General features: G+C 35.0%; 1 long non-coding RNA gene across 1 annotated transcript; it reads left to right on the top strand.

Moving 5' to 3' along the window:
- The first annotated feature begins 8,085 nt into the window (after window positions 1-8,085).
- LOC125324616 lies at window positions 8,086-9,045 on the top strand. Its single transcript, XR_007203048.1, has 3 exons — window positions 8,086-8,178; window positions 8,286-8,328; window positions 8,888-9,045. It is a non-coding gene; the product is annotated as an uncharacterized LOC125324616 (long non-coding RNA).
- The last annotated feature ends 697 nt before the right edge of the window (window positions 9,046-9,742 follow it).

Below are 9,742 nucleotides of genomic sequence, written 5' to 3'. Positions count from 1 at the left end.
GCACTACAGTGGTGTTGTCTCAGGAATGTCGCCTTCAGTGAGAATACGGATTGTTGTTATTTGCCTGGAATGTAATTTACTGAAGAAATCTCAATTGTTTGACTTCATCTGGAATCACTACAGAGCTGTGAGGAAAGTGTAACAGCACAGAGAAAGTTCAACTGCTGTCAGTGACAGTGTGTGAAGAAGTGGTTGCCGAATAAGGTCACTAGCACTTAAAGAGTATCAGGAAGTTTGATGACTTTGAAAAATAAATAATTATTTTCTGGAGTTCTTGGTTAGTGTGCATCAAGCTTAATTGTGCACATGATGTTAGTGATAAAGAGGTCTTACAGTTAAATAAAATACTCCTTACAGTAGTGCTTTTGTTCCGTTTTATACTGTACACAAGGGGCATTTGGGAATATTTTCATCAAGCTGTCAGTGATAATTTCCCAGGCATTTTTTATAGACAGTCTCATATATTAAATGCGTGCTTAAACTTCATGTTTGCAGCCTGCACCTAGACAATAAAATTCAGCCTATACTTTCAGCATTTCAGTACTTTTTAAAGGCTTTCTTTATTTTCTTTGAATGTCCTATCTTCCTGAAATCTTCCTTCAATGTAGTGCAAATGGAGCCTCAGAAAAGAGGACATAGCATGACCCCAGTATCCTGTGCAGACCCCTTGTACAACCAAATGTAGACCGGTTTTACTCCCCACTTAAATCCACAGAAGAGAGAGATTCACACTCATGAACTTATTTGCATGACCATGGACCAAATTTCAGTGTAATAGGCTTATTCAAATCACATTAGCAGGAAATGCAGACCAAAAATGCAAAGAATGAAGACAGTTGCAGCCTTATCTAAAATCTCTTATGCATAGGTAGTCTGTTCCCTTTTTGAAAGTCCTGGGAGTCAGAACAAAAGTTAAAGGAAGCAGTATTAAAATAAGGCTGCAAAGTTAGCAATTATAAATAGCTTTGGACCCTCTTAAAGTTTCCAGTATGTGAAGGATATGTGCACCTTAACACCACCTTTGTATAGCCTATTTTCAGTAAAAGGTAGAAGAATGTCTCCAGGTAAATTTCCTTACCTAGCATATGGATTTTAAATAATTTTTACAGAGTTTCTCTTTGCAGGATGATTTTACGTGTATTTGCTTAAGAGTTATGTATGAAAACTGATACTTAAATGTCTATAAGTCTGAAAGAATGTTGCATAACATAACAAAAAATTATCCGGTACTCTGTAGTTTTGGTGGGGTGAGACTAGTACATTCACATTTAAAAGGGAACCTCCTACACAACTATTTCTACTCAAGACTTGTCATCTTGTACATGTGATATCATGTCATTTCTTTTGAAGCCTATTGCTAATTTAATAATATCATGAGAGAGTAAAATTTCACCATAAAATAACTCTCAATATTCACCAAATTTCAACAATTGTGTGCAAGTCACTAAGAAACTTTATAAACAGGGTAGGTTTACATAAAACTTTAAACATATCCATGTTAACCAGTCTTAGCCAATTTGAATCATCTGAAATCTCATTATAAGCAGTTAGTACAAGGAACTGTTCAAAGGAGGCAGCGGATATGGCAGAAAGAAAAAAGGAATGAGTTATACTATTTGCTTTCCCAAAAAATGAAATTAACATACCATGGTAAAGAAATGGAAAACCCCAGAAGACTAAATTAGGCAAAAATCTTGCAGAAAATACAAGATGGTTTTTGAAGTTTGAGTCATAACAAATATGTTCATATAACCAAGTAAAATTCTTGGTGAACTTAATTCTGTTGCTCTCCAGTTCCAAAAAGTATTTTCCAGCATATTTCCAGGTCTTTGCTGCGTACCCCATCTCCACTCTGTTAGCTGGGTGGCTTGCTGAAGGAGGATGTCAAAATCCTATAGATGCTATAGAACCCTTGCTCCCTGGGGTTTCCAGACACCTCTGCTCCTGAGCTTTTCTTTTTTGATTTGGCTCTGACTTCATCTTCTGTGCATGATCCCATTTCCCTTCTGATATCTTCTTCTGAACCTTCCACATATTTTTCTTGTTCTGTTTCCATCACTCAGGTTTCTGCACAATTGATTTAACTGCCTCACCCTTTCTCCATCAGTCTCCAACACCCTCCCTGTAGCTGAATATCCTTCCCTTTCTTTTGATCATATCTGGTCTTTCTTAATTTGAGTCTAACACTTTTCATGGTGATTCTCTAGATCAGGAGGGAAAAACACCAAAGAGACAGATGAAATGAAATATCAGGAGAAGCACCAATAGTTTCCTATAGGTTGGTTGCTGACAGTCCTCTCCCCATTCATTTTAGTCCTTCATGTTCACACAGGCAGATCTGAGAGTTAGTAGAAGGAAGTTTGTATGAAGTGAGACATTCAAGAGATGCAAAGTGGAGTACTTTTGAGTATATTCTTGAACAGATGTCAAAAGTACAAAGTGGCTGTCTCCTACATATGAGGTCATTGCTTCTCTTTCTGGAAATAAAGAAGTATTGATAGGTCTTTAGCAAGCAATTAGTAGGGTTGCAACGAAAAATTTATCTTATATTGTCTTCCTTTTACCCGAATTCCACAGCTGCGTCTCCTGAACTAAACAGTTATTGCTTTACTGCCTAGGAGAAACTGGCAAACCTTTCTTTCTTGAATGATGTTGTGAGAAATAACTAGAATAGTTTTGGTAAAATTTCCCATCATTGCAATGTTCAGCATAAAGAGTCAAAATTGGGTAAGGTTATAAACAACTGAAAGTGTGGCTTCATAAAAGGAAGGCCTAAGCTAGCTAATAATTTCTACAATACAAAAGTTTGACACATGGTATTGTTCTACGGCATGAATTATAAGCTAAATTGTAAGATCTGTTGTTTGAATGAGAAGATGGAAGAGAATGTGAAGGAAGTCCCCCCTCATAAACCTGCTCAGACTGTAGTTAGAATATCACTGTCCTTACCTTGAGAACCTCAGGTGCAGCAGAACCTATGGGGCAGCCAGTGACTTTCTTTCTGTGATGTTTGGCAGTCGAGTGTTTGCAGGAATACAAGAGCATAAATTAGACTCGGTTCAGTGTTTTTTCTGACCTGAGTCTTGGGAGAGGGGGATTAAGAGCCTACCTGTCCAATTCTTCAGTGCTGAGACAGCTGCAAACTCTTTATATCCGTATGCAAACTATTTCCATCCCATTTTTCTCTGTGGATATCCATATCCAACTATTTCTATTCATACACATATCCAAGAAAAAAATTTTGAAAATTAAAGCTTTTCTGATGAAATAAAAGAGGATACATTAGTAACACTGGTTTCTTTTTCACTTGTTTTCAGTCTTAAGCTATCTGTTTAAAAATACTCTGCACATTCTGGGCACTCATCTCATTCTCTCTTTTTGAATCGCTGGCTACAAATTTGCATATTTTTAGGCATTTTAAAATTATTTTCTAATTGCCTTTGTTTAAGCCACCTACTTCAAAATTGTCTTTTTAAGATTTTGTTTTCTCCTTGTGGTCATTACCAGCATGGACATAAATTGGAATGTGAGAGTGTTGTCAGTATATACAGAGCACAGTGGGCTTGATGCTGTTCCTTTAATGCTCTGAGCAAAAATCCATAGTGTCAAGTGATTCATAAGACAGGTGTGATCAATAAGTTTCCAGCACAAAACCAATAGCCATTTTCTCAATTGCAGTATTTCCCAGAAAACGTAGCAGAGACAGCTGCACTTAACACAATTTTGTCTGAAGCATGTCTATAGAAGGCTTATTGAGGCCTAAATTTAAAAAATATAAATTATTTGTGTTGCACCAAAAGTGAAGGTAAGATGAAGAACAGTTTTTGGATGTTGCTGTTATTTAATTACCTTTAATAGAAATTAGTAGCTGAATTCTTCAGTATCTTGAAACCAGTTCTTGAAGCTGTGGATAAACTACTAGGGGAAGTGTCCCTGATTTTCAGATGCTTTGTGGAGTTTAGGAACACTGAATTTTACTTGCAAAGTTCTTAATGGGGCTTTGATGATATTGTAAGCCTTCTCAGTGGTCACTAATATTTGAAGACACATATTAGACATAGTTTTATCATTTTCCATAAAATATTAACTATTTATTATGAAAACAGTATTCTGTACTGTACTGGATCTAAACCACGTCTACACATTTTAAGGTTTACCAATAGTCTATACAATTTTACCATTGAAATGGTCAGGCTCAGTTTAAGTTATGTTTACAAGTACTATTAATTCTAGTAGAAAATTACAGCTTTGAAGGTTCAGCCTTCCTGAACCTTCATCATGGCAATTAAGTGCCATAGCCTCATTACTCTGTAATAAAATTGATGTACTCTTTTTACATATATTTAATAATAGAATGGCTGAAGTTGAAAGAGACTTTAAAGATCATCTAGTCCAACTCCCCTGCCATGGGCATTCACACCTTCAACTAGACCGGGTGGCTTAAAGTCCCATCTAATGTGGCCTTGAACGTCCAAATTCGCTGAGATCAGGTATGAATGTTCTTCAGAGTGGTGTTCCTTTTTTAACTAATGGGATAACAGCCCTTTGTATAACTGGAGAGGCACAGAAATTTTATCTTCATGGGATGTGAAGTCCAGAGTAGGGTGGGGAGTGGGGAAAGGCATGTATGGGAGGAGTCTCTTAGTGCATGTAAGAGACTGAAAACCTGAGATGTTTGTGAAAGTAGTTCCAAAGGTTTTGGCTATAGGAAGAAATGCGGCTGGCTTGGAATGGATTACTTAGCAGAGTGAAGAAATATTTTGGAAGAACCCATATGATAAACTGTCTAATTTACCTTTGATCTTGAAAGCTACATTTGCCTGTTTTTTCATTTCTCCCTCTATTGTTTGCAGCTCCCACTGGTTTTGTCAGGTCTCCTATTAGACATGTAAGCTCCTAAGGGTCTGGAACATGTTTGCCTGTGTGTTTCCTGAATGCCATTCTGAGCACTACTCATAAATAATACATTTGTGCAGTCTGCACACTGTCTGACCCAACATAAGTTCTCTTTTTTTTCAGAAGAGAATCATTAAAGACGTGCACATACACACTAAGTTATCTTCTCTAAGAAATATGAGAAGACCCCTTTTATGTGGGGCGGACTCCTAGTCACCTCAGCTGTCAGTAAATAGTTAGAATTCTGGCTGGAGCACCAAGAAGCCACACCAGCATTCCAGTGCTCAGCCTGCCTGCCTCTGCTTTGAAATTAGGCCTTGCAACACTGGGCAGCTGCTGCTTTGCGAAAGTATGAACAAAATGTAGTCAATGAGGAACAGAAACTAAACAAACAATTTAAAAAATTAGTTTGAAAATCGAGTGTGCACCACGACTCATATGCTTTAGCCTGTCCAGGACTGATGTAGAAACTCATAAGAGACTGTAAAAGACTTAATCCAAATAATAATAATAATAATAACAACAATAATAATTATAATAATAACAACAACGAGAAGAACACTCAGAAAGCAGATCTCTTTGCCTTCATTTTCTTAAAACATTTTGCTGCAACATATTATTGGCTAGAATAAGAATGGTAGAATCCACTCCATGTGTCTGAAAAATTGCAAAGGAAGAAATTAACTATGTCTATTATTGATTTTTTTATTTCTATTTATTAACTTCTATTATTATTATAATTAACTGTTAACTGCTTTAATTTCTGTTTCTCCCGATGACCAGAAAATTCCTCTTTCTGTCCCCGTAAAGCAACCTTTTAACATAGAATACTCTTGTGGATTTCATAAAATTTTAATATAGATTGTAAGACAGAATAAGGTTTACTTTTCCAGAGGCACAGAGAAAATATCTTTGGACCCCTTGTCTGTAAAGGTATTCCAAAGAATTATGTGAAATATCAAAAGTATATCTTTGATCTTTTTATAACCTAATTATATTATTTTGCAATTTATTAAATAAAGACAGGAGCAAAGAGTCAAAACCCTTGTTATACCACATGGGTAGTCAGTGTGTCATGGTTAGTGTTTTAAAGACACAGCAATTTGTACATTTTCTCCCAGACATCATGGCTGAAGAGCTACTTCTACTTGCCCTGGCCTTTGAACCCCCTCCCATGGGAATTTCATTGAGTGGAGAAGCATGGCATCAGACCTACTCTTTCCAGGTTCCTTAAATGCCAGAAGGCAGCTTTGTGTGGAGATACCTCAGAAAGATGACCTTCAAGTTAATTATGCATGCTGTGATCCAGGCTGGGATTGCTCTGACAGGGGAAGCTCATATACCTTGTAGGTCAGTTGACGTGAACATTTATATCCTTTTTTTACATCATTCTAGTGAACAATATATACTAAAAAAAGAGGATAATTTAATTAAAGTAAAAAGGTTTATACTGTCAAATTGTACCCTCCAGTTTAGATCAATTGAACTTCCATGCCCAAATAGGAAGTGTTCATAGATTTAAAAAGCCAACAATTTGATTCATAAAGTAGTTATGACTTCAGAATGTCAAGGGGGCTTAGTGAAGCTGTAAAGAAATAGAAATAGTAAATTAGGTTCTTTAAGTTGGTCATTTACCCAAGTAAACAAGATAAATATAATTAAGTGGTATAGTGCAGAGACTATGGTTTGAAAAAACAAAAATCATTTACTTGGAGAAAATACTTAGAAAGCATGTAAGAACAGAAGTAATCTTTGATCTTATTCTAGGCAGTGCAGTTCTATATGTAGCTATTAAAGAACCATTTTCTCATAGTGAGTGTAAAGTGTAAAATTCATCATCTTGGTTGGATCAAAGGAGACGTATAAAAATGCACACTGCATTGTCTACCTTCAAGTAAAGCAATGAGATTAAAATGAGAATGCTAATTACGAAGACATTCTAAGTAGCAGCTGAAACTTAGGCTGCTTACAATTATCACATCAGTTCAGTGTTCATGCTTATCCCTGACTGAAAAAAAATCAAAACACAATTTTTACCAAAATGTAAAGAAACAAATACATAGATTGATGGAGTTCATTGGCACTCTAATAGATAATACCAAAAAGAACACTGTTTAGAAATTATAAATTGTGTCAGTATTAAAAAAGTAATGACAGAAGAAGAAACAAGTTAAATGCAAACTCTTAGGAAGTCAGGCTGAAATTATTTTGACAAGCAATTTTCTTAACTAAAAATAACCAACCTCTTTAGAAATATATGAGAAGCTTTCCTATGAATGGAAGTCAAACTAGAGCTTTTCTACTTAGTAAAAAGATGACTGAGGCTATAAAATGAAAGAATGAATAGGAAACAAGTATTCACCATTTTCCATTCAGTATTAAGTGTATCCAAAAATACCACAATGATGAAAATTTTAATAGAATTAATATTTTTTCTCATTCAATTTATAATGAAACTATGATTTTTCTTTTCACAGAATGAGGTGAAAAATAAGGTGATAAGGTGAAAAATACCAGAAGATTCAGAAAAAAAATTAAACAAATTCAAGGTAAGAGGTCCACTGGTGTCAGTTAAGATGATGGCCTGCAGGCAATAACCAGCTCAGGAAGCTCTTAAACCATTGATGTCTGGAGTATAAAAGGAATAGTCTCATTCTGTGTACTTCTGCTGTTTTGTATTTTTTCTTCAGTATCCATTATTAGACTCACTTGTAGATAAAAGACCCTATACTAAACAGCCCTCCAGGTTTGAGTTGGCACTACTATTCTTGAGGTCTTAAGTTGAGAATATACAGCATGAAGTAAAATACAAATATCTTTCTGAACTGCTGTGATAAAATTTGTTCTTTTTGTTAAACAGAAAAAGACCAAAACTGCAAAAGGCAGCTGATATTTATATAGCTGAAAAAGAGCACTGCAAATTGTTGCTTCCACAGAATATAGCCACATTATAATGAGCTATGATATTTAATCTAAAATATAAATATTGTTTTCTAACTTTCCTAGCATTTTGCATGTGGCGAGACATTGGTCTCCCAGTTGATAATTAACTCTTCTGAAAACTGAGTATAGAAAATTTGTTTTGCAAATTTAATTCCTAGGAAGGCTCTTAGATGCTGAAATGTATGCAGAGGTTTTCATTAAAATCCTTCTCATTTGTTTTTACAGGTATTATTTTTACTGCTTACATTGGTCTCATGTATTTTAGAACTCATTTAGGACTGAGAATGTCTTTGGCACTTTGTGAACCAGAAATGTTGGTTCTCCGAAAGGAAATTAAAGGTGACATCACTGGCATAGTGGGAGGATTGGTCTAAGTAATAAACATTTGAATACATTTTACCCAAATCTTAGAGCACTGTGTTGAAATAATTTTTCTTATTTTGCAGAAGTTTATGTTACATCAAACCATCCAGCTAAGACAGTAAAGTGGTAAGTACAATTTAGCGAATATTAAACACCCAAACATCGGCTCTATGTACAACACATACTTTTTCTTACATATTTACTAAAGCCCAGTATTTAAAGTAAACACAACTGTTGAAGACATCCCAGCAGAAACCTTGTTAGTGTTTAGCTATATTGCACTCTCAACTAGTACATTATTAGTAGCAATAATTAGTAGTAATTTCCTAGTAGGGCCAGGAAATTTGTTTTCCTGGATGTCTCCTATCAAACAGATCAATAAGGAAGGATGATAACTTGATAAAAAATAATAGTGATAGATGGTTCTATCTATTGCATGTCATGGAGGCCAAGATATCACAGAGAATCATGATCATCATCATCATCATCATCATCTAGAAAGAGTTATATTAATTATCTACATTTATCTATATTTGGCAAGAAATCTCAGACAGCTATGGCTATTCTCATAAATGAGTATATGTTCATATTTTCCACAAATTAGCAGGACTTCCAGTGTTTGTGAAGCAAGTACTTCACATCATACACAAATAATATTTCTATCATGTTTTAATCTGTCTTTCAGAATGAAGGTTGAAGGAATCAAAACCCAACAAAGGTGCTTGCTGCTTCTGGCCACGTACACAAGTAGTGTGACTTTAGCAGCAGTCAGAGCAGATTAGAATAGTTATCTACTTTTTTGTGTCACAACTATACAAAACTGCTTCATCTTCTTATCTGAGATCCAGGTAAGTGCAAAAAAAGCAGAAGATATTAGATCCAAGTGGCATTAATAAGGGTCATAGACAATTTAATTTTCTTTGTTCTACTCTGGTACAGGACCTACCTTTATAAAAACAACTTTACTAGCAAACACTGTGCTGATTTACAACATCCTGTGTCTTCCCTAGTTTTAAAGTACGCAAACCGTCTTACACAAAAAATTATGTTTTTCAGCCTAAGACATTCAAACTCATTTGGGGTCTTTAATAGTTAAGACGTAGGCATAATAAATATAACTGTTTGCTGGGCTGTTTAGGGTTTATAAAAACAAGTTCATGTCTTTGAGTATTTATATTTGTATGATGGCTATTTCAACATGTATGAAAAGAAAAGAAAAGAAGAAGACTGCACAGATTTTTAAATTTTTTTATTTTTAACAGAAACTGCTGATTATTACATTACTTTTGTAGTTTTAGCACAATTTGCTGAAGTGAAAAATATATAAAATCAAACACTTACTGAAAAACAGATATTCAAAGCAAATTTATTTTCCTCAGCATGTTGCGGATCTTAAATAATGAAGAGAACATGTGCAGTGCAATCCACATAAATAATTCTTCAGGACATTTATTCATGTCAAAAATTGTGATTAAAAGGAAGGCAAACACTCATTTACAAAAATGTGTGCTTTAAACATGAGAATTAATCTGCTGCACCA

Source organism: Corvus hawaiiensis, chromosome 4, assembly GCF_020740725.1.
Source record: "Corvus hawaiiensis isolate bCorHaw1 chromosome 4, bCorHaw1.pri.cur, whole genome shotgun sequence".
Classification (NCBI taxonomy): domain Eukaryota; kingdom Metazoa; phylum Chordata; class Aves; order Passeriformes; family Corvidae; genus Corvus; species Corvus hawaiiensis.
The sequence above is the reverse complement of the archived record's forward strand: the minus strand, read 5'-3'. Positions and strand labels throughout refer to the sequence as shown.